The 26944-nt window shown below is 40.1% G+C and overlaps 2 long non-coding RNA genes across 6 annotated transcripts in view; one reads left to right on the top strand and one right to left on the bottom strand.

Annotated features, from left to right (window-relative positions):
- The first annotated feature begins 11155 nt into the window (after positions 1–11155).
- LOC130607769 (uncharacterized) overlaps positions 11156–26944 on the top strand; it is an 18763-nt gene continuing 2974 nt past the window's right edge. Inside the window, exons 1-2 of the long non-coding RNA XR_008974340.1 lie at positions 11156–11235; positions 11317–11441. This is a non-coding gene — a long non-coding RNA (uncharacterized LOC130607769). The remainder of the gene's footprint in view (positions 11236–11316; positions 11442–26944) is intronic.
- The window catches only part of LOC130607768 (uncharacterized), a 26920-nt gene continuing 22255 nt past the window's right edge, over positions 22280–26944 (bottom strand). For 3 of the 5 annotated variants that reach the window (XR_008974337.1, XR_008974335.1, XR_008974338.1), the window contains exon 4: positions 23880–24186. This is a non-coding gene — a long non-coding RNA (uncharacterized LOC130607768). Of the gene's footprint in view, positions 22669–22899; positions 23183–23879; positions 24187–26944 lie in introns of those variants that run through there. The other 2 variants (XR_008974336.1, XR_008974339.1) reach the window with 2 other exon arrangements.

The raw sequence follows: 26944 nt of genomic DNA, 5'->3' as shown, positions 1-26944 counted from the left end.
TCTAGACAGGGTATGGACCTATACCTTTGATTCAGTATATGTAGATACCCGTGGTTATTAAATGTTTGGTGTATTGGTAGTTGAGGTCACTTGGAAAAGGCTGCTGGCTTTGAATTTCCAGTAATTAAACAGAAGTAAAATAATTTCACAAACATTAAATAACCTTAATGACTAAGCAGGATTTCTAATGTTCAGCGGTTAATGACTACAACAATTTGGTATCAGCACTTGAAAGGTATTTAAAATACTCCAATATTTTACTCTGTTAATGCTTAAATTATATTGCTTAGGATTATTAGTAGAACTTGTAGCTCTCTTCCCTATGTGCTTAGGAGATTTCCCACCGACATTTAGTACTAGCCACTGTGGGCAGCTGGCTTTACCTAATTACCATGCTCAGGATCCAGTAGCTCATTCTCCCCCAACCCATGCTATATATACTTTTCATGTGATGGGTTATAAAAACTCTTCTTCTGAGATGTCAATAATCTGGTTTTTAGTAGAGTTGGTTCAGAATGTTCTGCAGTCACAGATCATAGTGCCTGGGCGTTTTACATAAAGCAAAGCTGAGTTTATGTAACAGAACCAGAATATAGAACGCATGGCAAATAGTGTTTGTGATCTTTCTGCTCCCAAATTCTATTACCTGCAACAGAATTATTGTGTTTTGTTTCTGTTTGCAGTCACTAACTCACTCTTTTCCCATGTCCCAGCCTAGCTGGTCATAAGTGAATGGGTTTACACCTAGTGAGTCCAGCAGTTATTAGAACAAGTTTAAAACATTTTTTGACTTGATGACATGACTGAGACTAGATGAGTAAACATGTAATAAAATCATGTATCTTAAGGCAAATGTCAAGTTAGTGTCATATAATGTGTATTTGATAATAGGTAACCTAATGTAAATGTATGAAATAATTTTCACCACCTAACATAAACAGCTTTTCCTGAACTAGCCAGCTTTTCCATATGAAATGCTGTTATTTTACCAGTTATCACCATTTTTTGCCAAAAAAATTTGATAATGGCTGTAAATGCAAAGTGTGACATGGCTACTTAAGCATTAGTGCAGTAACAGAGGGCATTTTCTTCTGATTCTGTGTAATTGAAATCAGTGATTTTGTTACCTGAAGATTTGTTTGATAGCACTGAAGAAATCCCATTTCCTTCCGTTCCCCCACACCTCTAATAGTCAAAATGTGTGGAATCAGGTGCGCATGGATTGCCACTATGCGTGTGGCTGGAGTTTTATGATCATAATGCTACCTTTTGCCATAAACATCTGAAATGGAGATCTACATCTCTTATCTCAGCAGACTGGAGTAGGAGGATGTCACCTACCCTGGCAGTGTCTGCATGGAAATGTCAGCTCATTGTGCTCTGGTAACAGCTCTGCCACGTCACAAGGATTTGTCAGGAGAAAAGCGTCCCCTGCATGTTGTTGGTATAAAAGAAAGGGCAAAATAAATATCACAACAGCTTCAAAGGTTTTTGTTATGAGTGGGAAAGTATTTCCTGTCGTATACATGTAAAGAGAGTAAAATGAAGGTAAATCTTGTACACATGAACATTACTAAGGATTCTGGGCAAAGACAAATCAACTGCCAGGCAGCTACTTCATATCCTATCTGCTAAGTTGATTTTGGTTCCTAAATGCGTTGTCTGAAGTTTTTACCAGAGGTGTGGTGATGTCTGCATTTCGTCTGCACATTGATACCCCACACTTAGTAGAAGTAATGTTTCTAGTACAGCAGTAAAGTAAATCAATATGTATTCAGAGGAGGAATTAAATGGCTTTCATGTCTGCTAAGTACTGACTATCCTGTCTGTGTTTGGGCATCTCCTTACTCTACACCTGCTTTGTGGAGAAGCACTTCTCGTTTTGCTTTCTGTAGGTAATAATTATTTATCAGCTTAGCTGGCAGCATTTGAAAATTAATTTATTTCTCTAGCTCTTTTACTATAACTTCTTCTCCTCAGCCTCATCAGAACAATCATGACACCAAATTTGGCCTCAGAGCCTCTTTCTGTTAGAAACCCTACAGTTATTTCAGTGGATTTAAGGGTGCTCCTTTCTCTCTTCTTTTCTTACACTGTTGCTTTGACTCCATAGCAAGCATTTGGTTATCCTGAATACCATATACAAAATAATGTTAGAGTTCCCATTTGACGATACTGGAAAACATCTCCCTATGACACACCAGGCAAAACGTACTTTCTTTTGTCACTTAGTGTCAAATGGAAGTAGCATCTCAGTGTTTGGGTGTGGGACACCCTGTATTGTGTAATCATAGGAGCAGGCCCAGCACCAGGGCAGGAGTTTATTGCTACATGTGATAATTCCTAACTCGTGCCATTAAATAAGTAATGCAGTTGCTATTGGGACACTACCCAGGAAAAGAGCAGCTGCATGCTGTTTTTTCCATGCTCTGTGTACTGACAGTCCATACGGGTGTGGTATTAAGGCCTCACTGGCAGATGTTTCAGGTGACTTCAATATTCCCAAGTGGCAAATCCCCAGATGAATTATGGAGGTCACCTCAAATGAGTTACACTGCTTGAAATAAGCTTTGGTAGCGGCAAGGTGGCATCTTCTGAGCAGCTGGGCTGGTGAAACTTTTCACTCAGTGCATAGAAGTAATTGTCCTGTATGAACACGTTGGGAGTATCCTGAATGAAGCCTGATTACATGTGATGAGTAAGAGAACCCACTTTAAGTGGCATATGCCTTTTAATTTTCCTCATAAGGAAATATACATGAACGTACTCTCACACAGCTCACTGGATTACAGCCTGAATGGTATTTTGATATTCGTGTCGCTTTAACAGGGCTGCGTCACTGAAGCACTGGGACCCGGTAAGCACACCAGTTAATGGTGCATGCTGCCTGGCTTGGCTGGGAAGAGATTGCAGGATTCCTGCGAGTGCAGCTCTATTGACTGATACAAAGTAGAACATTGCCACCTCTCGGCCGTGAAGAAAAGCATACCGTTCGGAAGCAGCGTTATGCAAGTTGAGGATGCTGCAGCAAAACTACTTAATAGTGTATTCATTTGTAATGTGACTGCTCCGTAATGGTCGCGCAGTTCAGCGGAGGTTGGGAGGCATCGCTTGCTTTGATTGTGTGCATTTCATATGGTGGTGGTGCGTTTAGAGAGAATATATTATGCTACGTACTAATTATGTTTTCCTGAGGACTGAATTACATATGCACTGTGAGGATATTATGAAGGCTACCATGGTTACCATTGTGCACCCAGGAACTTATTTTATACAGTGCCAATTAATTTGAGGTAATGCTTGAGAGAGAAGAACATTGAATAAGGCATGCTAATGTCTCAGCTGAAAGATGGAAATTAGATAGAAAGGCACAGCTTTTGTTGAAGATTATATGCCAGGGTCAGCATTTATAAATGAATCCACCTATAAAACTAAAACCAACAGTTCTGTCTTACATAAAAACCTGTACCTCTCTAGGCCTAATTGACACACAGGACATGCTGGGGCTTTATCAGCAGAGTTCTCTAAATAGGAATTTTTTTCCCTAGTCATGGTTTAATGCCATATTTCCGCAATTCAGAACATAACTGAGGATTTTTGCTGTGTCAGAAAGAGGGTTTAGATGTCTTTGCATCCCTGTGCAGGTTACTGTTGATAGGGACAAATCTCATGCCTCTGGCCAAAGGCTTCCAGATGACGAGGACCGAGTATAGTGCAGCTCTAACTCTTTCCTGTTCCTGACAGCTCAGTTTTGCTGATGTTATGTTGCTGACATGGCGCTTTAGTAACCTTGTCCCATCAGCGTGAGGTGTATGGCAAAATTGTACTTGACAAGATGAACATTTTAAAGCAGCTTGAGAACAGTGCAGACAAATTCAAGATGAGTTTAAAAACCCTTACATTTGTTTTTCACCATTTTGCAAAGATGTACATAGCATTGAACAGTCAGCATTTAATCTTCAGAAGAAATTCTGCCACTTCTTATCCATGAGCAGTTGGATTTAAAGTTAGCTTAGCTAACTTTATACTGGAATAGTGGAGGGAATCCTTGTATCGTGCATTCTGCTGGCTGAGCAGCATCACGTTCTATGGGGCTGGCAATTTTTGACAAAAGAGTAATGGCACCAAACAGTTGGCAGGCAGTAACTTCAGATTCCACAGATGTTCTGGCAGTGAATAGTTGCCCAAGGCAGGAGCTGTGATGCTTCAGTGATGGAACGTTTATCTTAAAAATTAGAAATTGTCTCTACACTGGTGAGACATAAATTTGATGGATGGACCACCCGGTGAATAAAGAATTGGCTTTATGGCTGCACACAGAGAGTTGTGGTCAATGGCTCAGTGTCCAGGTGGAGACCAGTAACGAGTGGTGTCCCTCAGGGATCGGTGTTGGGACCGGTCTTGTTCAACATCTTCATCTCTGACATGGACAGTGGGATTGAGTGCGCCCTCAGCAAGTTTGCCAATGACACCAAGCTGTGTGGTTCGGTTGATACCCTGGAGGGAAGGAATGCCATCCAGAGGGACCTCGACATGCTTGTGAGGTGGGCTGATGGCAACCTCATGAAGTTTAACCATGGCAAGTGCAAGGTCCTACACCTGGGTGGGAGCAATCCCAGGCACAGCTGCAGGCTGGGCAGAGAAGAGATTCAGAGCAGCCCTGTGGAGAAGGACTTGGGGGTGTTGGTCAACAAGAAACTGAACATCCAACCCTAACCATTCTATGATTCCTTAAAGTAAGTTACTAAAATGCACAGGCACCTTTTTAAAGTGTTGTTAGCAGAGTTCATTGGCTTGTGATTTGTAACTGCGTTATTACTATTTTTCATTAAAACTGATTTGCTATACATAGTAAAGCACTTCAATGGAAGTGAAGCATTTTTAACAAATTTGGTGGATAAAAGAAAATACCAAGTTTCAGTAACTCTTCAGTGATACTTTTAAACTGATTCTACCACATTCTTAATACTCTAGTATTAAGTATGACTGAAGATGATTAACTTGGCAAGATTGATCACTCCTTTTAGCATATTCTATAATGAACATCTCTCTTGCAGTGCTCTGCAATGGAATATGGTCAGCAGGATCTGTCTGCTGGAAGTAAGGGAGAAATATATTTTTTTTTACCTTCTTGCTTTGTCCTTCAGCAGAGCCTTGAGATTCACATGCGGCTTCTAATTGCAAGAACATGGCCTAATCAATATTTTTCCTGAAGCTTCTCATCAGAGATAATTGTTCACTCAAGGGGGTATAGCAGGAAAGTTGCAACAATGTAGGCTGATCGAATATCATTAAGTTTCTTACAAAGAATATTATATATTGTGTACACGCTTCCTTTCTCTAAGGAAACTTTCTTCTAAGGTATTTTCAGAAGAACCTTCAGGTTACTAGCCAAACAATTTGGAAATGATCAGCTGCTGAGTCAGGTCCCATGTATTAATCTTTGTGCTGTAAAAAAACAGCTGCTTGGATGTTTAACAGGGAAACAAGGACTTCTCTTCGCATCTGGTGAAGCAAGCTCACATCGAATCATCATGTTCTTGGCAAGAACATTTCTGTAACCTGTGTCAGTGGAATGTCTACAACCTTAGAAAGGAGGTTTATATGATTATCTCATTATCTAATTTCAAGAATAACTTAATTGAGTTGTCTAAATGCCTATAAGTGCAAACCCAATGGAATTAATATATCTGGAATTATTTACAGAAAACTTAGCTTTTCCTTCTGGTGAAATACGTGTTTCTCTGGACTTCTTTTCCTTGGTGAAATGGTTGCTTTCCAATGGTTTTTGTCACAATGCTTCAAGTTATTCCAATGCTTCCAGTAATCCAGTTCATGTGATTTCATTGTCTGTGGCATGGAAAGAAATAATCTTGTGCAGGTTTTCCCTTCGCTCTAGCAGCAGGAACAGTTGACTTGTAAAGAACATGTTGTACCTGACCAAGTGAACAACTGAGGGCCCGAGGTAGGTCAGTTGTTGCCTTTGCTTGTGGGCTGGAAATGGCAGTTACGGGAGCAACATATTTCAGATAGTGATACACCAGGCGCAGTGGAGAAGGTGTTTTTCAGAGCATCTGGTCCTTTGGATGGATGGACACGCAGATGGAGGAGTTCTGAGTTACTGAACATTACTGAGGTTATTTAGCAAGCTGGCACAAATTTGTTTCTCCACTAGGAAGCCTGCAGTGGAGCTGAAGGCCATTACAACTGAAAACCTGAAACTAAAAGGACAGAAGGTAATAGGGGAATACAAGGAAAACATATTAATTAATATTATTTTTAGAAGATTAACTTTTAAATTAAAATCTTAAGATAATTAGTTGCAGAGGAAGTTTGCACATTAACAAAATGTAGGAAATGGTATAAAAGCAACTCACTCTGTTTACAGTTCAAACAAAAGTACATCAAATGGGTTTTTTTGCAGTTTGTGATACTTCCAGAAACCAGGACTCATCCTCCAAACACAAATCACTACAATGAGTCAACAAAACAATAGTTGTTTGCTCAACAGTGGCTACTGGAGGGTAGTGTCTGGTAAATTATAGCCACATTAATGAAATGTCAGATTGCTTACCTGTGTAATAACACGCTGAATAACCCTTCTGAAGAAGGGTACCCACTGTTCTAATGGTGTCAGCTTATACCTCCCACTCTTTCTGCTTTACTAGTTTATTAATACCCTGATTTCTGGCAACTTTTGGGTTTGTATGATTTAGCATAGTAGAAAGCTAAGACTTGCAAGCAGTGTGTAACTGACAACACATCCAGCAATTGCTTTTGTGCTTTGGGGTACCTGTAAATACAGAATAAACCTGATTATTTTAGCATACAGAGTGACAGTCACAAAACCGTTTTTTTTAGTTTAGAGTTTGTCTATAGGCAACAGGAAGAGGATGATGCTCTGTATTGGTTAACCTCTACTGAGGATGGAAGGAGCCAAGAACCACCATAAATATACTTACAGAAGATTGCCATGAATCTCTTGGTTTTGTAACACACTGTATGGCTGTGGAAAAGAAGTTGGATTTGTGTATTACCTGTTGAGCAATTACTTTATCCATTCTCCGTGAATGATGCAGTTTGTTGTCGCATTTGAGTGTGAAGACTTTTTACAAGGTCTTTTAAGGTACAACTCCATTTGGAATAACTTTAAGGTTATTCTGTCCTTAAGGCAGAAGTAGTACAACTCTCTTCTACTTTCAGCGAAGTGTATGTAATGTAGCGGAAGACAGGGTTGCCAGTGAACTGAATTCTTCAGTGTGGAAGAAAAAGAGAGCCCCAGTGAGCAGACTTTTGCTCATTTACTCCCTGCAGAGAAATGACATTTGTTCTCTACAGCATTTTCTCTTGAGAGGACCAGTTATTGGCTTATGTCACAAGCAGTCTACCATTCCTCAGTGATATATTCCTTAAGGCATACATGGATCACTTTCAATACTCAGTGATCCAAATTCAACACTTATTGATTGTATGAAAGTGCTGTGGTGTGAGAACAGAAATTGTTCTTGAGTATGTGTTAAAGTTCATCTGATTTTCTTTCTAGTGCAGCGCTGCTAGGTGTTTGTCCCAGTATACATTGCATGTGTGGATGTAGGCGTGTGTGTGTGTGTGTGTGTGTGTGTGGATAAGGAGCTGCTGAGGAAAATCAGAGGGGAAAAAAGAGGCTTATAAAAGGTGGAAGCAAGAACAGGCAGCCTGCAGAGAATACAGGGATGTTGGGGACCAGGTCAGGAAAGCGAAGGCCCAGTTACAATTAAACTTGGCTAGGGAAGGGATTCTACAAGTACATAGCAAATAAAAAACAGACTAGTGAGAATGTAGGCCCCCTCAGGAAGCTCTCAGAAGAACTGGCTACCCTGGGTTTGGAGAAGGCTGAGGTTCTGAATGACTTCTTTGCCTCAGTCTTCACTGGCAAAGGCTCTGACCAAACCACCCAAGTCTTGGAAGGCAGATGCAGGGACTGTGAGAATGAAGACCTTGGGCCCACTGTAGGAGAGGAGCTGGTTCGAGACCATCTTAAAAATCTGAATGTGCACAAGTCCATGGGTCCTGATGAGATCCAGACACGGGTCCTGAAGGAGCTGGTGAATGAAGTTGCAAAGCCGCTGGCCATCATATTTGAGAAATCATGGCAGTCAGGTGAAGTTCCCGATGACTGGAAAAAGGGAAATATAACCCCCATTTTCAAGGGGAAAATGGATGACCTGGGGAATTACAGAGCAGTCAGTCTCACCTCTGTGCCTGGCAAAATCTTGGAACAGATTCTCCTGGAAGGCACATGAAAATCAGCAAGGTGCTTGGTGACAGCCAGCATGGCTTCACTAAGGGGAAATCCTGCCTGACCAATTTGGCGGCCTTCTGTGATGGGGCTACGGAACTGATGGACGGGGTAGAGCAGTTGATGTCATCTACCTGGACTTGTGTAAAGTGTTTGACACTGTCCCACACGACATCCTTGTCTCTAAATTGGAGAGACATCAATTTGATGGATGGAGCACTGGGTGGATAAAGAACTGGCTGGATGGCCGCACACAAAGAGTTGTGGTCAATGGCTCCATGTCCGGCTGGAGACCAGTAACGAGTGGTGTCCCTCAGGGATCGGTGTTGGGACCGGTCTTGTTCAACCTCTTCGTCGCTGACATGGACAGTGGGATTGAGTGCGCCCTCAGCAAGTTTGCCGATGACACCAAGCTGTGTGGTTCGGTTGATACCCTGGAGGGAAGGAATGCCATCCAGAGGGACCTCGACACGCTTGTGAGGTGGGCTGATGCCAACCTCATGAGGTTTAACCATGGCAAGTGCAAGGTCCTACACCTGGGTCAGAGCAATCCCAGGCACAGCTACAGGTTGGGCAGAGAAGAGATTCAGAGCAGCCCTGTGGAGAAGGACTTGGGGGTGCTGGTGGATGAGAAAATGAACATGAGCCGGCTTCAGTGTGCGCTTGCAGCCCAGAAAGCCAACTGTATCCTGGGCTGCATCAAAAGGAGCGTGACCAGCAGGTCGAAGGAGGTGATCCTGCCCCTCTACTCTGCTCTTGCAAGACCTCACCTGGAGTATTGTGTGCAGTTCTGGTGTCCTCAACATAAAAAGGACATGGAACTGTTGGAACAAGTCCAGAGGAGGCCACAAGGATGATCAGGGGACTGGAGCACCTCCTGCGTGAAGTCAGGGTGAGAAAGTTGGGGCTGTTCAGCCTGGAGAAGAGAAGGCTGCGTGGAGACCTCAGAGCAGCCTTCCAGTATCTGAAGGGGGCCTCTAAGGATGCTGGAGAGGGACTCTTCATTAGGGACTGTAGTGACAGGACAAGGGGTAATGGGTTCCAACTTAAACAGGGGAAGTTTAGATTGGATATAAGGAGGAAGTTCTTTACTGTTAGGGTGGTGAGGCACTGGAATGGGTTGCCCAGGGAGGTGTGAATGCTCCATCCCTGGCAGTGTTCAAGTCCAGGTTGGACAAAGCCTTGGGTGATATGGTTTAGTGTGAGGTGTCCCTGCCCATGGCAGGGGTGTTGGAACTGGATGATATTAAGTTCCTTTCCAACCCTAGCTATTCTGTGATGCTTTGATTATATATATATATATATATATATATATATCTTACAAGAATAAAATGCTTCAGTGGTCTTTGACTATTAATCAGCTGGCCCTAATTCTAGCCAGCCCACTGCCACAGGCTTGCAGAATCTGTCTAGGCAATGGGAATAGCAAGGGCTCCCCTTCTTCCCTTACCCTTTGCAGCTACTTTAAGGGTAAGTAGCAGGTAATACATATATAAATAACAGACAGTATTGCTAACTTCTTTGTTGGTGTGAGGATGCTTCAAGCAAACAAATTCAAGGCATGTTGAGGGGAAAAAGTTACAATGAGAAAGTGCTGTAATATTTACTGGAAAGCTTATGGGTGTTTCCCCACATCCCTTAGATCTCTCTTATTGGAGTTCACTTGTGATACTAATCTTTTTTTGCTTCTAGAATAAAATGTGTTTTCTCTCCTATGTAAGGTTTTAGTAGTTCTGCTCCATTTTGCTTTTTTGAAGGAGCCTTTGTTGAGATTAACTATGTAAGAATATAGTACAATAATTCACTGCTGTGGTACCTGTTGGGGTGAGGAAGCCTCATTAACTTGGCTTGGGCTGTGGGCTGAGTGTCAGGAATACATACGGTCGGCTGGAATTCAGCATGGACTGGGACTTGTGCTTTTATTGTTGAGGTACTTGTATATTTCAATGCGCTTCTGTCAGCATTGAGCACGAGGAGGGAGAAACAATAAGATTTAAAAACCATCTCAATCAAAGAATGGGGTGATAACGCATTTTGAACTTACTCCAGCCTAGACCCATGGTGTTTTTCGCTTTTCTGTTTAAATACATTAAGCCAACTGTTGTTGTGTTTTATGCAGTACATTAAACAACTTAATCATACTGTCCTCTCTTGCATTAATAAATTTAACATTTGTATTCCTGAAGCAGCTGTTTTCTTCTCTTGCTCTATTTCAGCTCTTCTTCAGAATACAAATTTCAGCTCATTTCCATTTTTTCCAGACCTAACACTTTAAAAGTTTTGTTTTCCTTTTGCTGGTTTGTTGGAGGTTTTTTTTTAACCTTCTAGTCCAAAACTGGAGTGCTTTGAGGAGCACTGTTGCACGTTTCCAATGAATAATCCCTTTGCTTCTATTTCCCGGCATCCTTGAACACCCTTCTGGAAGGAAGGTGTCCTAGGGCAGTATCGTGGAGACAGAAGAGCTTGTTCCTCACCTTGAGTTTTACTCGATTGCCATCATGCAGGACTAATTGCTATGTTTTCACAGGTAAGTGCGCATTCTGGATGCACATCAGTTTTTACACATCAAAGAATAAGGTTACAGAGATGGAACTTTTAAAATGGAAATTAACAGAGTCTATGCTTTGTCCTTCTGAATACCTCAGATCCAAAATATCATCAGTTAGGCACTGTTGGGTTTTGGTCATAGGTGCAGATACTGATCAAACCCACCCACTGCTGCAGAACCAAGTGCTGTACAGTGAAGTCTGCTTCCCTTTAAAATCTGAAAAAGACTGCTTAAAGGAGGTAATTTTAAATCTCAACCTTGTATCAAACACTTTAAAATAGATATTGTTTTCCAGGCCTTTTTTTTCAACTCTGGACTTGTAAAGGCTATCAAGCAGCTGGGAGGCGACACAGCTGGGACAGGGCTATCCCATACCATATCACATTGTGCTTGGCAGTGAAAGCTCATGGTAAGGAGGAGGCGGGGGGACATCCAGGGTTATGGTCTTTCCCTTACCAATTGTTAAATGTGACAGAGCCCTGCTTTGCAGAACAGTGCTGTGGGAAGTCTTGTCTGATACATCTGAAAATGCTGCTCCAAGGATACTTGTGACACATTCCTATTGCCACCCATTCAGTGACCAGCCGTCCTGCTAAAGGGATTTCATTCCACCATGTAAGTGTTACTATATGCCAAGATCATGATTATTTTTATTATTATTTAAACAGTCTGTGTAGCAAAAGGGGCAAGCAAAGGATGAAGCTGAGAAACAATCTAACAGGTTAGAGGTCAGTTTTGCAGTACTCATGTAGTCTACTATAGAAGTAGACTGCTGACTAGACTAAGATTTTGCATTTCTCATGTGCATACTAGACTGAGTGTTATGTGGCAATGTCTGGAAGTGCCGTATATCTTAAAACAGGAGGGAGCAATTTAGAAAGAATTGCTTGTAGCTTTTTAAGTTTTAAACACAGCCTTCCTGGGAGTTTTGCATACTGTTATCAGGCCAAAACATCATTTTAACGCTGTAGGAATTAACACAACATGTTCCACAAAGACTCAAGGAAGCTGTCTGAAGTTCTAACATTAGTAATGCTTGAGGAAAAAACTTCTGCAAACACTGCAGGAGACTGCAAATTGCAGTACTGGAATCTATTTTATTTTAGCTGACTACCATCTAGTGCTCTACTGTTATTTTTCCTCAGATCCTGCTTTTGTGTGCTCCATGAAGGAAAGCGTATGTTTTGTTTTATTGCCTTTACTGTGCCAGCAAACATGCAGAATAAGAATGACTGATGTTCTGTGAGATTTCTTATCTTTCATGATATGATTTCTTTAACAGCCATTCTTACTCTTCTCCGTATGTATCCTTGGTGCTGAATGCAATTCATCATTGCACATCTTTTTTCTTTCTGCTGTTCTCTGTGTTTTCGACTTTTTCTGGCTTAGAGGACAACAAAGTTGTAGCAATCATTAAGAAAAGGAAAGGCAAATTGAGAGCTTTCATTATTGTTAATACAGGGCTGTTTTCTCACATCAGGTATTAACAAACCTTTAATAGAAACCCATGATTTATTTTGTGGGGTCATTATTAAGGAAAGCCTTGGGTCTGAGAGTCTTTCTCCCCTTATCCTCCTTCCCCTCCAAGAAAAAAGGGGGGGGGGGGGGGGGGGGGGCATATGCATTAATAAGAGGAGATTGCAGTCTTGTCCAGGATTGGAAAATAAGGGACTGGTTTGTTAATTCCTTGTTTCCTGTGCTGAGAATTCCCACAAAGATTCCTGTAAGTGGTAAGGTTTTGGCTTTACCTATTGACGGAACAACTGGAACACCTCCAGCAAGCTTCATTTATGATAAGCCCCTTCATAACCATACATTCAAAGTAAGTGGCAGTTTGTTGCAAAGTGCATAAAAAGGTGAAGGTATTTTAACTGTTTGTACTACTTATGGATCGTACTTGTAACAGGACTGAATTGATGCAGAGATTGGTATAGATGGAGAGTGACAGTGTTTACACTGAGGAGGTTCAAAAGCCCAACTTGCAATTATAAAGTTGCTTTACTGCCTTAGGAGGTCGCTACCTATATAAAGACATTACAGCAAAGGGCAATGAAAAGGAATGAGTCAAAGTGGTTTTTATAGAAGTCACCCAGCAGGTCAGCAGCAGAGTAAGGAATAAATTTCAAGTCCTGTGAGTCCCAGACCAACGTCTTTGAAGCAAATTCTGCTGTTCCAGAAACTCATTACCGACTGAACAGACCATATGAATGTAGTTGTGTTACACACATTGTAGCAGTTGGCAATCACTGTGCCCTGTTTAAAACCCCCAGTGTGTTAAATCTGATTAACCATCACCTGTGTCTGATTATCAAAAAATCCATGACAGATGGAATTTCATCAGTACTGGCTTGCTATGATCTCTTCTGAACTAAACACATCTGGAATCTAAACTTATGGGAGAGTTGTAAGCACTCACTGCCAGAGCTGGCAATAGTAGTGTATTGAAAACCCTGAGGGCTGGGCAGGAGGATTCTGCATGATTCTTTCAGGCTTCCTAGGTTGTTTTAACCAGTGCTCAGAAACCAGAAACATAACTTGTGGTTATATTACTCTCACCATTCTGTGAAGAACACTTAATTACAGAAAAAGTTGCAACTGTGTCCCTCTTTATTGATGCAAAAATGACACACGTGCTTACAAAAATAACTTGAAAAAATCAGCTAAAATTATTGTTCCTTTTTACAGACTTACAACACCTAGTTGAAAGCATAGTAGAGAGAAAAGCTTTCCTCACAAGCACTTACCTGGGGAAAAGATCTGGCAGAGATGGGGTAGATTAAGAGTCTAATACAAAATGTGGAAAAGCTTGTCTAGCTTTCATTAATGCCATCTTCTCACTTAGTCTCTCTTCCCTCCCTGAAGGCCAATCTGTAAGTGGAAATGGACAACTGCAAAGTAATTTGCAGCTGGCTGACAGTCTGTACAAAAACATCCTGAATGTCTAAAACTTCTGTGGAAAAAATAACTGTAAAATTACTTTCACTGCACCCCTGAGATTTTGGGACACTTCACAAACAGACCAGGATTAAAATACTCAGTCATAGCTCACACTGCTCAAAAATGATGACTTTCTTAATTGGGATTGAGACATGTCATTTAGTATCATATGGCCCTTATAAAGAAGAACTCTCCCAAATACTGGTGTATCTGGAAGATCCTTATGACAGATATTTTGATAGCTACATTAAACCGCTGGGATAATGAACATGGAGAGTATTCAGTCTAGTGCGGTTGGAGATGTCCCTACTCACCCACAAAGCATGGTTGAGAAGGAGCAGCTTTAATAGTTAAAGCAGTGTTCAGTAGACAAAGAGGTCTCTAACATTTCCTCTGAGGATCACAATGAACTATGTTGACAGGCAGGGATGAAAACTGGGTTGCTATTTTGATAACCCTAATTACTGGTGGTAACAGACATGACTGCTCCATCAGTATGTTATTTCTTGCTTTGAAATGCTGTCACCTACCTGAAGTGCAGCCATGATAGGAAGTTTCAAGAGAAAGATGGCCCACATGGATCTGAGATGTTAATTTAAATTCAGATACTCCTACGTAATAAAAGTACACAGAAATTTAGGAACATGAAAACTGTTAAAATTTATCAGCGGTAACAGTATGGATGATTATATTTGGCACCTATTGCAGAACATACCTGTGAAACGGGAATTACCATCTAAATGACTACAACTCCCACAGAGATGATGGAATGTGTTTATTAAGTAACTGACAAGCTGATAACAAAGACTGATATAACTGCAACTCCAGGTTTGTCAATTTAAAACAACAATACTAAATAAACAGCATACAGGAGCATAAGCCTTAGCTGCTGTAAGGGGTGAATGTGGCAGGGTGCTGGGAGCTGGGGGAGCTGCAGGAGGGGGTCTTTGTGGGAAGAGGGTAGGGCTACCCACACCAGGGACAACTGAGCCCATCAGCATATTCATTTAACATGAAACATATTTATAGAGAGTTTATATGATACAGTCACAGCAATGAAGCGCTGTATTTGGTGATCAAGAAACCTTTCAGTCCCTATGTTTGTAGTGATTATGCAAAAATTCCTCTTCAGCTGTATGTTAACAAATATGTATGCCAGGCTTCTGAGGAGACTATGGTTACATGCAGTGTCATTTATCCTGAGAGTATCTTTATACACATGTTAAAACTTTCAGGTATTTATATGTATTTTCTTGGTCTATTTTATTTTCATGAGGTGAATCATACAAGCTGTGTAACACGGGGCTTAAAATCCAGTGGGGGTTACTGCTACAGGATAGTGGTACGGATTCCACTTTTCCCTCCTTCCAAGGGAATTCGGTGCAGTGGTTAAGGCTGAACCCTGGGAGGTCACTGCTGTCACCCAGGTTGCAGTGGGAATAGAAGGTTTCAAAGACAGAGAAGATGGCTGGAGCTTGTTCTTTTGTTTAGTCAATCAGGAAGAAACTCCTTAACTTTAAAGAAACAGGAAATTAAAAAGAACTTGGTTGTGCCAGTTTTTATACACAGGCCTTTGACCACGGAAGGCTTGGTGCAAGCTTGAGAATATCAATGGACTTGGACTACAGGTGCTGGTTTTGTTTTTCACTGTTTTGCTTGAACTGCTGGTAGAGAAGGGGTCCACGTAGAATTTACCGGTTTCTGATTTCTGTTGTGCTAGGAATTGCTCAACCAAACACGCTACTTATATATACACACAGACACCTGGCATAGGAGAAAGACAGCTCCTGTTTCTGACACAGGACATTGTCTTTTGTCACAACTTCTGGACTAATCAGATGGGAAGTTTACTCATACTTAATTGGAATAGTTTTTGGAAGTAAACCAAGCAAATGCACTTTTCCTGACATTGTGCGTGAGCTACAGTGTTCAGAATATAAATCTAGTGTTTTTCTTTGGTATTAAACAGTTCAACATGCTGACAAAATATGTCTGAATAATGGAAGTATAACACAGTTTTGCAGGCCTGTAGCCCCTATATTTATATATGCATATACATATATATATATATATATATATATATACACACATAAGGATGCTTTACAGGCAGTCCTTAGCCAGCAGGGTAAGAAAGATAATTTCAGGACATAGCTTCATAATGATCTTGAGGAAGGGGTGGTGTATCAGATGCACATGCAGTGTTGTCCTTGAAAGGACCGTATTAGGCACTATTAGGTGAATTCTCTTCTGGTTCATGCCACTTGAAAAAAACACAAACCACACCTCAAGTCTGCCAAGTAATGGCTCAAATGCATATAAAGCAGGGAAGGTTAGGTGAAGCTGCTGTGACCAGAAGGTGAAAGGAGCATCACAGCCACAAAACTGCTTCTCTGCTATTAGGCTGGCATGAAAAGAGATGGAGATTATTGCATATTTGCTCCCAAAATCTAGGTGGTTCACTGAGAAGTTTAAAATACTAGCATAAATGCAGTAGGCTTCCATTATGCCTGTACCTGTAGCTCCCAAAATGTTTCAATTAAAAAAGACAGGTTTTGGAAGAAAGCCTATTGCTGAAAATAAAACTGATTCCAGCAAAGTAATGGTTGATCAGTAGTGCTGTAATGGTTGTGAGTGTGTAGTCATACATATATATATATATAAAAGCGCAGTCACACAGTTACATCTGAAATAGAAGTTAGAGGCAAACCTTTGCTATTAGAGTTGACCAGGATTTTTTCCAAGATTAGTTTCATCAGAAAGTGACAATTTATTAAGAGGTTTGAAGAAAAGGTCAGTTTTTGATAAAGCTTCAGAAGGAAAGTTATTTCAGGTCCATCATGAATACCCAATAATGAGAAACCTAGCAGCCTAGTTCTTATGGTGTTCATTAAGGGGTGAGAGAAGAAAGACCTTAGGTTTGATTGGGTGGCTATTCCTGTCTTCTCCCTCAGAAAATTTCAGGTTTAGCAGAAATCCAGGAAGCGAGTAAGTAAAAAAGAACGCTATAAAGTTTCTGCACAGATGTCTTGCAGCAGTTCTAGCTCCAGTCATAGTTTTCATGAGCATACCCCCTCCAAACAGTGCCTCCCTCGCTTTTTATCATTAGCTCAGTGAATTACTTTGCAGCAGTTTTATTTTCAGTATTGCCTTTTTCCCAGTGGAAGTGATCATTTGATGAATGAAGAGGGAAGTACCCACTGAATCCTGAAATAGCTACGCACAGAAGCCTCAGGTAGTAGCCTGCTTTTACACTGACTTTAGAATGCCTTTCCCTTCCTTTCCTTGGTTCTTTCTGTCCAGTCAGGTTTGCTGAAGTTTTGAATTCGGAATGCTCTCAAGTTCTTCTTGCAGAATCAAAAGTAAAAACCATTGCCTTTGTGACTTACTATAATAGTAGTACAAGAGCACAACTATTTTGTTAAGAATGCAGTTGGAGTGCCAGTGCACAGTGGCTCATTAGACCACTGCAGCAATGAACTCTTCTCTTAGGCAATAGGCAACTAATAGATTCAGCTATAGGTTTTTCTCTTATTTCATCTTTCTTAGATATCTTTATTTTCAGGGAGCAACATATAATGCCTTTACATTGATCAAAGTGAAAGCAAAAATACTGGTTAAAGAACTCGGTGGTGTTTGAAAGCACCTCCTACAGTTTGCCAGCATCTGAATTTTTGTCAGGTATCCCCATATATCTGGTTTTCGCCTTTAGCAGCTGTTCCAAGTCAGAGACAGGCCTTGACTTGTATAAATTAGTACTGATTTGTCCCTCAGTAGCTGGAATACATGCTTGTTCAAATAAACACAGCATCCAGTTCAGAGGTCATAATTCCTCTGTGCTGAACTTGCCAGTCACAGAGCTGCAGTCCCGTCTATATCAGAACAGCTCACAGCTGTGCTGACTATGGATGCTCAGATCTTGCCTATTGCTAGAGACAAGAGGAGGATGTCATTTATAAAAAAATCAGAAAGTTATCTTGCTCAAAAAGCACTGAATTAACCAACTTTACAGTATAAATGCCACATTGTCTTTGCATCAGGAGGACAAAATGTTTAGCAGTAAGCAAATGTCCCCATGCAGATGCTGAAATGTATCCAAGACAGAGTAGTAATAGTGTGCTTTCACAAAGGTGTGCAGGAGGCCATAACAGTGTGTATTTCTTCTTAAATGAAGGGGGAAATGTATGCTCCTGGGTCTGCTTTTATTGTGGCATTTATTATTAGTCTTTGTTGCTATTTCTATACTTAAGTAGAACAGAGGGCAAGACAAATAACTAAAAGCTGTGCTGACAGAGTTAGACAAGTCTGCAAAATATCAGTATCAAAACTCATGTAGGTCTCTAGCCATGGAATGAACAATTATGAATTTGTAATATTTTCTATTAGCGTAAAAACTCCAGTAGTGAATGGCACTATGCATTTACAGGCAAACACTGTCAAAAAGGTGTGATGCCTGTTTTCAGGATGTTTAAAATGCCCATAGGCAAACTAACAGATGGATAGATGCCATTTATCTTGTTTTTAGGATGAGCTTAGAAGCTTTTTTTAATCCTTTGCTGCCGCTTCGTTCATTCTCTGCACCTCTCCTGTATGCCATGTAAGTGCCCAACTCAAATACAACATGAAAGAAATTTAAGTGTACACTTCATGTCTATGTAACTGAATAGCTGTAAAGGACTTGAAGGGCCTCAACTCATATTTTTTGAATACCCAGATGATGGAGACATACACTACATCAAGTCAGACTTTATAACCTTTGTCCCTCTCAAAAAAACCAAGAAAGCGTTTTAGGATATGAAGTGGATTTTGGCTGCAGTGAAGTCTGGCAGCTGCTCCTGACTGCCACAGCACATTTGTAGCTAAACTGACAGTGCAGATTCTCTAAACATCCACGCACAGCCAAGTTTATCACATCCTGGTTCTTGATGTTTGTAGATTAGTCTTGCTTCTCTCTCCTGAAAACCCTTGCAGCAGAACTGAGCATTCAGCAGTTCTATGACGGGAGACACTGTTATTTTGGAAGCACAACTTTTTTTTTGTTCAAATGATCTTGTTGACAAGAGGCAAACCATGCTGGAGTCACTCAGGATGTTACCTGCTATGTGACAAAAACAGCCTGCTCTATCACTTGCTGTTTTAACATGCGGTGCTTTTGTAGAGGAAGGTACTTTATAAGCTGACATCTTTATGCCACTTCACACCTTTATATCTCAAAAACATTAAACTACAAGACAGTACTTGAAAGCGATTCCACTTCTTCTGAAAAGCTCAAAATTAAGCTTTTGTCCCAATTTTGATCCACCTTCAGATTGACATCCTTCTCAGTTCTAAGTTGAAAATGCTTCAAACCGTTGGTATTTTCTGTTACAAGAAGGTAAAACTAAAGATCACCATTTGTTTATATAAGATTTAGGTTCTATTCCTCTGAATTAGATTAAACTAAAATCAAATTGACACTCTTGCTTTAGTTTCCAGTGCTCTGTTAGTGGGTTCCTGTTATGAAGCATTACAATTTAAGACAAGAAAGTAAAACAGTATTGAATCAGTTTATCTACTATCACAAAGAGAATAAGAGCACAGAATTGCTCTTTCAATTTAAAAACTTCAAACTATTTTAAAGTGCGTTGAAGCGGATGCTGGAGAGGGACTCTTCATTAGGGACTGTAGTGACAGGACAAGGGGTAACTGGTTCACACTTACAGGAAGTTTAGATTGGATATAAGGAAGAAGTTCTTTACTGTTAGGGTGGTGAGGCACTGGAATGGGTTGCCCAGGGAAGTTGTGAATGCTCCATCCCTGGCGGTGTTCAAGGCCAGGTTGGACAAAGCCTTGGGTGACATGGTTTAGTGTGAGGTGTCCCTGCCCATGGCAGGGGGGTTGGAACTGGATGATCTTAAGGTCCTTTCCAACCCTAACTGTTCTATGATTCTATTAAGTCTATGTCCAGCACAAGTGATTGAAAGCCAAGTGAAATGCAGGCAGTGGTCTTGCCCTCCCAGCAGCCTCCTTAAAACTTGCAGTTGTTCCCCAGATGTCTGGTTGGCAGTCCTATGAGCAAGCAGCAAAAGGAATGCCTATAGTTCCACAATTAGCAAAAAAGCCCCAAACCCAGACAAGGCCCTAACACCCCATGCCCCAGATTCCACACAGTTCTGCAGCACTGCTAGAAACCACAGCCCAGCTGCTGCAATCGGAATGCTCACAAAGCTGTACAGGGAGGAAAGGGAGCTGGAGTGATAGTTTTCTCTTGGAGGCACAGGACTTCAAGCAAAGAGTGAGATATTCTACAGTTTTGTCCCTTTAACATTATTTTAAGTGTTCTGTTGTTTTCCAATGTTCTAAAGAAAAGCTAATCTAAGCAATACACTTTCCATGGCAAGTACTGCAGTAATGCTCTTGAGCATAGATTCTGATTAAAGGGTGGTGAGCCTTGCTGTTAGTAGCCCATTTGCTAGCCTCTCTGCGGAGACAAACAGGGATTTTACATCTGTGCTTTTCTCTGAGAGCAGTTAGTGACATGAAAAGATTTGATTTGTAAATGTCTAAGGCAATAGACTTCATCTTTATAGCACAAAGAGAAAGGAAGCATGAAGCAGTGAATTGCACAGCTGCCTAGAGAAGAGCCACATTCTTTTCCAGTATCGCCATTTATCAGACAGATGAAACAGGGAAATTTCTGTGAGGATTGTCTCAATAGCAGCACAGAATATGTACACTACCTCCTCAAGCATGTGCAGATTTAATGAGTTTCCACCTGCCAACAAAAGCTGAAGTTCTGCAGATTTCCTCACCCCCCTGCTCCACCTTTATTTACACTTAGTAAAAACTTATCATTCAGTGTGCTGTAAGTTTATACAGTGGGCTGAATCCATTGCATAAAGAATCAATCAATAATCACCCTTTTTTAGTAAGAATAAATAATCACTCTTTGTTTTTTACTGAGTCAATAATCATCAGTAATCATCCTTTGCTTTTAGGGCATAGTCATCTAAAAATTCATATACGTCAGGAACACACTGTCCAAATGCTCAGGTTTATTAAGTATAAGTAGTTTTCCAAGAGATTCTTTATCTCAGGTTTTGTTGCTTGTATCTGCAGATATCAAAAAATGGCCATGAGTTTGTACATATTATGTCTGCAATTGTCCTTAGTAAACTTGCATATTTGGACAGTGTGAAGAGCATGTTCTTGGTAGGACATATTTGTTATCAGCTGGGAAGTTTTAAATGGAATATATTTTAAGGCATTAAGATGTTCTTTCTTTAACTCTCTATGGATGCAGTCAGCACACAGTGGTAATAGTGTAGGCACTGCTCTTACAGTTCTGAGGAGTTCAGGCACTAGGGTAGATGGGAGCTTTATCTAGAAACGGCAAGGGATTTCAATCTAAATTTCAGTTGCTCAGTTACTTTTATCCTGTATTGATGGCAGTTATAGAAAACAGCAAAGGAAATAAAATTATAGGCAGAGCAGTGTTAATAATTTAAAATAATTCAGTGGTAACACTGATAGAATGTATGAAACTTTAAAGTGAGCTAGACAAAGACGGTAATGTTATCCTTGCATAAACCACTTAGATATTGATAGATATTGCTATTTCCCTTAGAAGAGTTTTGGTAGCTGTCTTAAAGGAACTGTCCTTTGAGCATAAAACCAGTAGGGATGAATTAGAACACAGAGCATTCCCCATTAAGTTACATTGGGCTGCCAGAACTAAAATGATTTTAGTGCAGCTGAGGAAGTCAAACCATTCTGGAAATTGCATCCCCTGATTTTCTTACAGATAAATGGGCAGAAGACTCAGAACTAGCATTTATTTGAAAAATTGCTTTTTATCTCCAGTAATAAAATATGCAAATATATAAAATCTTTCCCTAGCCCATGTTTAAGCTATCTGAAATGACCCTTTATGTATTTCTTTAGATTTTAAGTCAGTTTTAATTAAATGTTTTACTTCTCATGAAATCAGGAGAGACCTCTCAAAACCTCAACTCAAATCAAGTATTTGAAGATAAATTTCACAGAAATACAAAAATCAAACTTGGACAAGTTACTGTTTCTTTCAAAGAAGCTTCACACGCCTAAATTACAGTCTTTAAACTATGACTTGGGTTATATCACACATAAAGTCCAAATTCTGTGGCGGTCTCTCACCTGGTAAGAATCAAAAAACCTTGTAGTTTAAAGCATCCTCCATAATACATTGGGACAGAAATGGAAAAACATTTTTAAAGCATATGATAAGGGGGTTTAAATCAAGTATTTACATCTGCCGTTGTTTATCGAGGCTCCAATGTCCATTTGTGTGCTGTTCAGTCACTACAAACAGTAGGCAGTAAGTATCATCTGTGTACTGTATTGTATCTGTGTACTGTATTGTACATTAACCCATCTTGGGTTGCTTTAAAAGTTGAACATGTTTAAGAAACTCATGGTTTGTCACTAGTTTGCTGCTACTGCTATGGAAAGAGTTGGATTATTAGCATCCAGGGTCTAGCTGTGTTTCTTCAGGGAGAGTCAGAGGTCACTATCTCTTTGGTACAGGTGGGTTGGGCAGTCTGACACTTTCAGCAGGTCATTTGTCTACTGTTGTCCAGCTCTAAATCCAGACTCCAGAAGATAATGTGGATAAATTCTTTTTCCTACTTCCAAAACTTGATTCTTTCTACTATATTCTTTTCTGTTCTTTATTCTGCCCTTCCTAATCTTTATTCTGTCAACTGCAGTCTGAAAGTCTCCTGGGTCCCCTGCTTCCTTTTCCTCAAATTTTAGACTCCTCTCAGCCCTTTTTACTCACCTTCATATTTGCAGTCCTCTTCAATTCTCAACCTTTAGCTTCTATTTCTAAAGTTTCTGCAGTTACTCCCCTCCATTCCACTCCATTTCTCAAGAGCCCAGTCAACTGGTACTGCAAAAGAAATGTTATTTTTCTTTCCAACAGTGTTGAAAAGTCTCAAGCTATGTCTACACATCACAAAAGGTCCTCTTATCCCACCGCTCCTCTTGTGTCAGCAAATGGCATGAAATCTAACTATCTACAGAAGCTTTATATCTCCAGCAGGAACTGCTTCATGTCCTTTTTCTGCTGTTCAGCTGTAAAACTAATGCTCCAAGACCAAGGTCACACTAGCCGTTGCTTTTTTAGGCTTATGTCCCTCACACACAGATCCTACCTTATTACCTTCAATTACCTTCAATCTATTTTCTCACTGTATCAGCAGGGAATTATCAAGAATACAGTTCCCAGTTCTAACCAAGGGCCCTTTCTCTGCACCTCTCCTTCCAGTTCAAAGCACTGTGAAGCCCCTGTTGCCCTCCAGGATGGCATATTTCCAGTCCTTTCCCTTTCCAGAGCTGTGGCAGTTGGTGCATGCTCAGTAAGTCTGAAGAGATGGTTCATTAAAAGTCTGGACATGTCGGTGCTGTGTGAGAACAGACAATATCCAGTCTGCTCAGGCAAAAAAACAAACCATTGTTAAGGGCTTGCTTACAATAACAATGTACCTTCCTAAGAGTTAACTCAAATTCTTAGTCTTGTGATTTAGAAAATGTGTGTACGTTTCCCTAGGGTCAGCGAAGGTGTAGTCATGCTAAAGGCCATCAGATTAAGTTTCTGCACCAATCTTTAAGTTTTCCAGAAAGCAAAGGCTTGAGAGAATGAAGGGACAGTAAAATCCAAACTAAAAACCCCAAGCCAACACACCAGCGCTATACTTCTTCCTTAAGTTAACTCGGAGACATCTGCAACTGCTTTGGCTGAAATAATAGAATGAAATAAACATTAAAGGGAATATATATCTGAGTGTGTATGATAAATGTAGAAAAGCCATTCAGACTGGAGAAATTCATATAGCTGCTTGGCATTACAGGACAGTCAGAACTACTTGTTACTAAAAAAAGTAGCAGGAAACCTTAATAATAGCCATGCTGGCATCCCCACCTCAAATGTATACACTGCCAAGGCTGCCAGAAAAACTCTCTTCCTAATGGAGGTGTGTGAAGTAGGCTCGGTCTTCAGCTTTTGTAAAATGGAAGGTCATTCTCATTCCTAAATTAGGTTTTGGAGGGTTTTAGGTAAAAAAAAACACAACAACAACCCACAACAAAAGCACAAAACCCTTACACAGTTTCTGGTCTTTATTTGCATTATCATTTCACAGTAAGCTTTCTGCAGCAGAATGATCCCCAGGGAAATGCATCAGTTATTCTGTCCTTAGAGAGTACATTTATGCCATATCATTGCTACCTTTAAAGAGCTTGCTTATTGTCCTCAGGAGAACATTTCAGTTGCATTGCTCTTGTGGTGGCTGCTTCCAAATGTATTTTCATCCTCGAGATGTGCTGATGATGATGCTTTGTTGATAAGAAAATGGGAATAGTTTTCACAAACATTTAAATGCAGCCATAATAGAAATTACTTGTCAGCCTATGGAAGAATCACAGAGAAGCAAAGCATCACAGACTTTTTTCTGGGTTCCAAAAGATTTGTGTTAGTGGAAGGAGAAGAAACTGCAAGCTGCTTACAAAAGTACAAAGAGGAAAAAAACCCAGTAAGCTAATGGGGTAAAGCTGGGCGTCCTAGAGCATGACTTAATCTTTTCCACATGCATTTAAGGAATCTTAAGAATACCTTATGCAAAAAAATTAAATATCAGTGGCAGTCACTCCTGAGATTAAGCTAATTCAATAAACTAAGGTAGCTCAGGGCAGCCTGAGTGTTGTATAGCTGAGGGGGATTAGACTGATGGAAATCGAATCTCTCTTTCATCTGAGCTGGATTGTGAGGGAAACTAACAATTTCACTCCAGCTTTTTAAGACTACATTAGTTTTTCATCAACTTTATTAAGAAAAGAGGGATAAACACCTTGAGAAATAACCAAACCCCAAATATTCCGGTTTAAGAAAGTTGTATGTGAAGTATACAGGGAGAGATGAGTCTCCCCTCCAAAGCATCATATAAATCATGAATAAAAATCCCTCTTTCCCCTTTCATTACTAAGGCAGAAAAGCAAAGCAAAGGGAATGGTTCTGTAACCATAGCAACATTAGCCACTTTTTTTTTTTTTGAAGAGGCACTACAATTTGGATCCTGCATTCTGAGGATAAAGTTTGCATCAAGGAAAAGAATGGAATAACTTTAGTTTGTTCCTTATGACTGTTTTTTTTCTTTTCTGAAGCAGCTTAAAAAAGAGGTTGCCAGCAAACAACAAGGAGTGCAATTGCTTATACTCTTTCTGAAATAAGGTGCAAGACATCATATGTAACTCTCAGGAGTTCATATTTGGATATTATTACTATGCATAAAAGCATACTCTTTAGAATGGTCAGTTATAAGAAATATGCAATAGTAACAGGAAGTATGGGAAAATTATTATAGTTGCTATATAGTATCAGTTTAACCATCGTCATCACGATGCATTTCCTAGATATTATAGCTTCAGTCAGATATAAAAAACTTGCTTTCTGCCTCCCTTCCTCTTATTGGGCACATGTAATCTCAATTTACATTCACTACAGAGAATTGTATTTGCAGTAGGTTACAAGCACAGGCAGTTCTACCAGATCCCCTGTTCCCTTGAAGCTCACCAGTTAATACTCATTTTTTTATGAAAAGCCATCCTCAGAAATAGATGCAGTCATAAAATAACACACTACTAAGTGCTTAAGAATATTGAAATCTAAGTATTTTGGTCTCTGAAGCAATCTGAACTTATTTGTTCAATATTCCAATATAATGAAACAGCCAAGGTCACTGTTCAGGGGTTCCAGGAGATGCATTGGATCCTTTTATAACATCATGACAGGTAAAGACAGAAAGAGACTTACTCATTAAAACAAGTTCTAGTGATCAGAAAAAAGAATGGTGGAAGAAAAAGGGCACTAGCCAGCAATTGGAAGACAAAGTTCAATAGCTTAGACAACTTGCTCAAGTTACTTTATCTACATATTTAATTTATATTTACAAAGTGCAGTAGTCCAATAATGACACCTGCATTGCAGTCAATAAGTCACTCAAGTACCACCAAAATGGCAATCACAGAGCCATGAAACATAGTGTCTAGAGATCCTGACATCCTGGAGGAGCATCTTGATAAAATCTTGCATCCAGTTTGCTTTTTCTTTATTTTCTTTTTTAACATTTCTCATTAGAGTTCTCAATTAGGAATGTTCTCCCAGGCTTAAGGTAGTCAAATTTATGTGATTTATTATCTAATAAAGGTAAAGCATTAGGACTTTATGTAAATGGTATGTAGCTCCCATGAGGTAGCTATTCTTCAGGCAAAACTGAGCTACCAGTTTTTCTTTTGGATACATGAGAAGTTATATATCCTTCTAGGACTAATCTATGCTATACATAGCAAGATTTCTTTAGATTTACATGAAGGTCATATTGGCAACAAGAGAACCACAATTTCTAAGATGTAACGTATTTTAATGCAACATATTTTAATGCATTTCCTCCAAACGAGGAAAATATCCTTTCAAATTGTTATGAGGATATATCAGAAAGGAACATATGACAAAACTCTGCCTGTAGCTGATAGAATTCATATATCCTGGCAATTTCAAGTGAACTGAGTATCTGACTTCAAATGAGTACAATCATATATGCTGCAGCTGTTCATGGAGGTAAAGAGAGTGTATTTCATTTTGGGATCCTGAGCTGTGGAAAGTGGATGCTCTTAAGATTGGCCACATGGGCCCATTGGCTGTATTAAGGCATCAACTGCATCAGTAAAAGGAGGTTGCTATCCCTTTTGATCTACTCCAGTGTGTTTCAATTCAAAGCTTGCTGATTTACTTCAGGCAAAAAGTGACTATTTAAACTGTTCTATCCAATTCTGCCCAAGACACATGAGACAGTATTTGCATGAACTGCTTAATCGCCAGATTGCTGATACACGACAGTGTCTGCTCCAAAAGAGGGCAGCGACAAGCAGCTGATAACTTGCCTGATAATATTCTCCCTTTTCCTGCTCCATTGATTTTTCCATAATGGTAAGCTCTCCTTTTCAGACTTGTAAGACTCCAGTGAGGAATGTTAGGAAAGGGAATTCCAAGGTTTTAATCAAGAAGAGAGAAACAATATCATTATTACTGAACACTTTAATTTATGACTATATTGCAGCTTCATGCAGTGTATGTAAATTAAATTATATTACAGATGTAAGCAAACAGTAAC

Source organism: Pezoporus wallicus, unplaced genomic scaffold, assembly GCF_028554395.1.
Source record: "Pezoporus wallicus isolate ANWC-B61680 ecotype Strahan unplaced genomic scaffold, APGP_CSIRO_Pwel_v1 scaffold_6445, whole genome shotgun sequence".
Taxonomy (NCBI): Eukaryota; Metazoa; Chordata; class Aves; order Psittaciformes; family Psittacidae; genus Pezoporus; species Pezoporus wallicus.
This window is presented reverse-complemented; position numbering and strand designations above follow the sequence as displayed.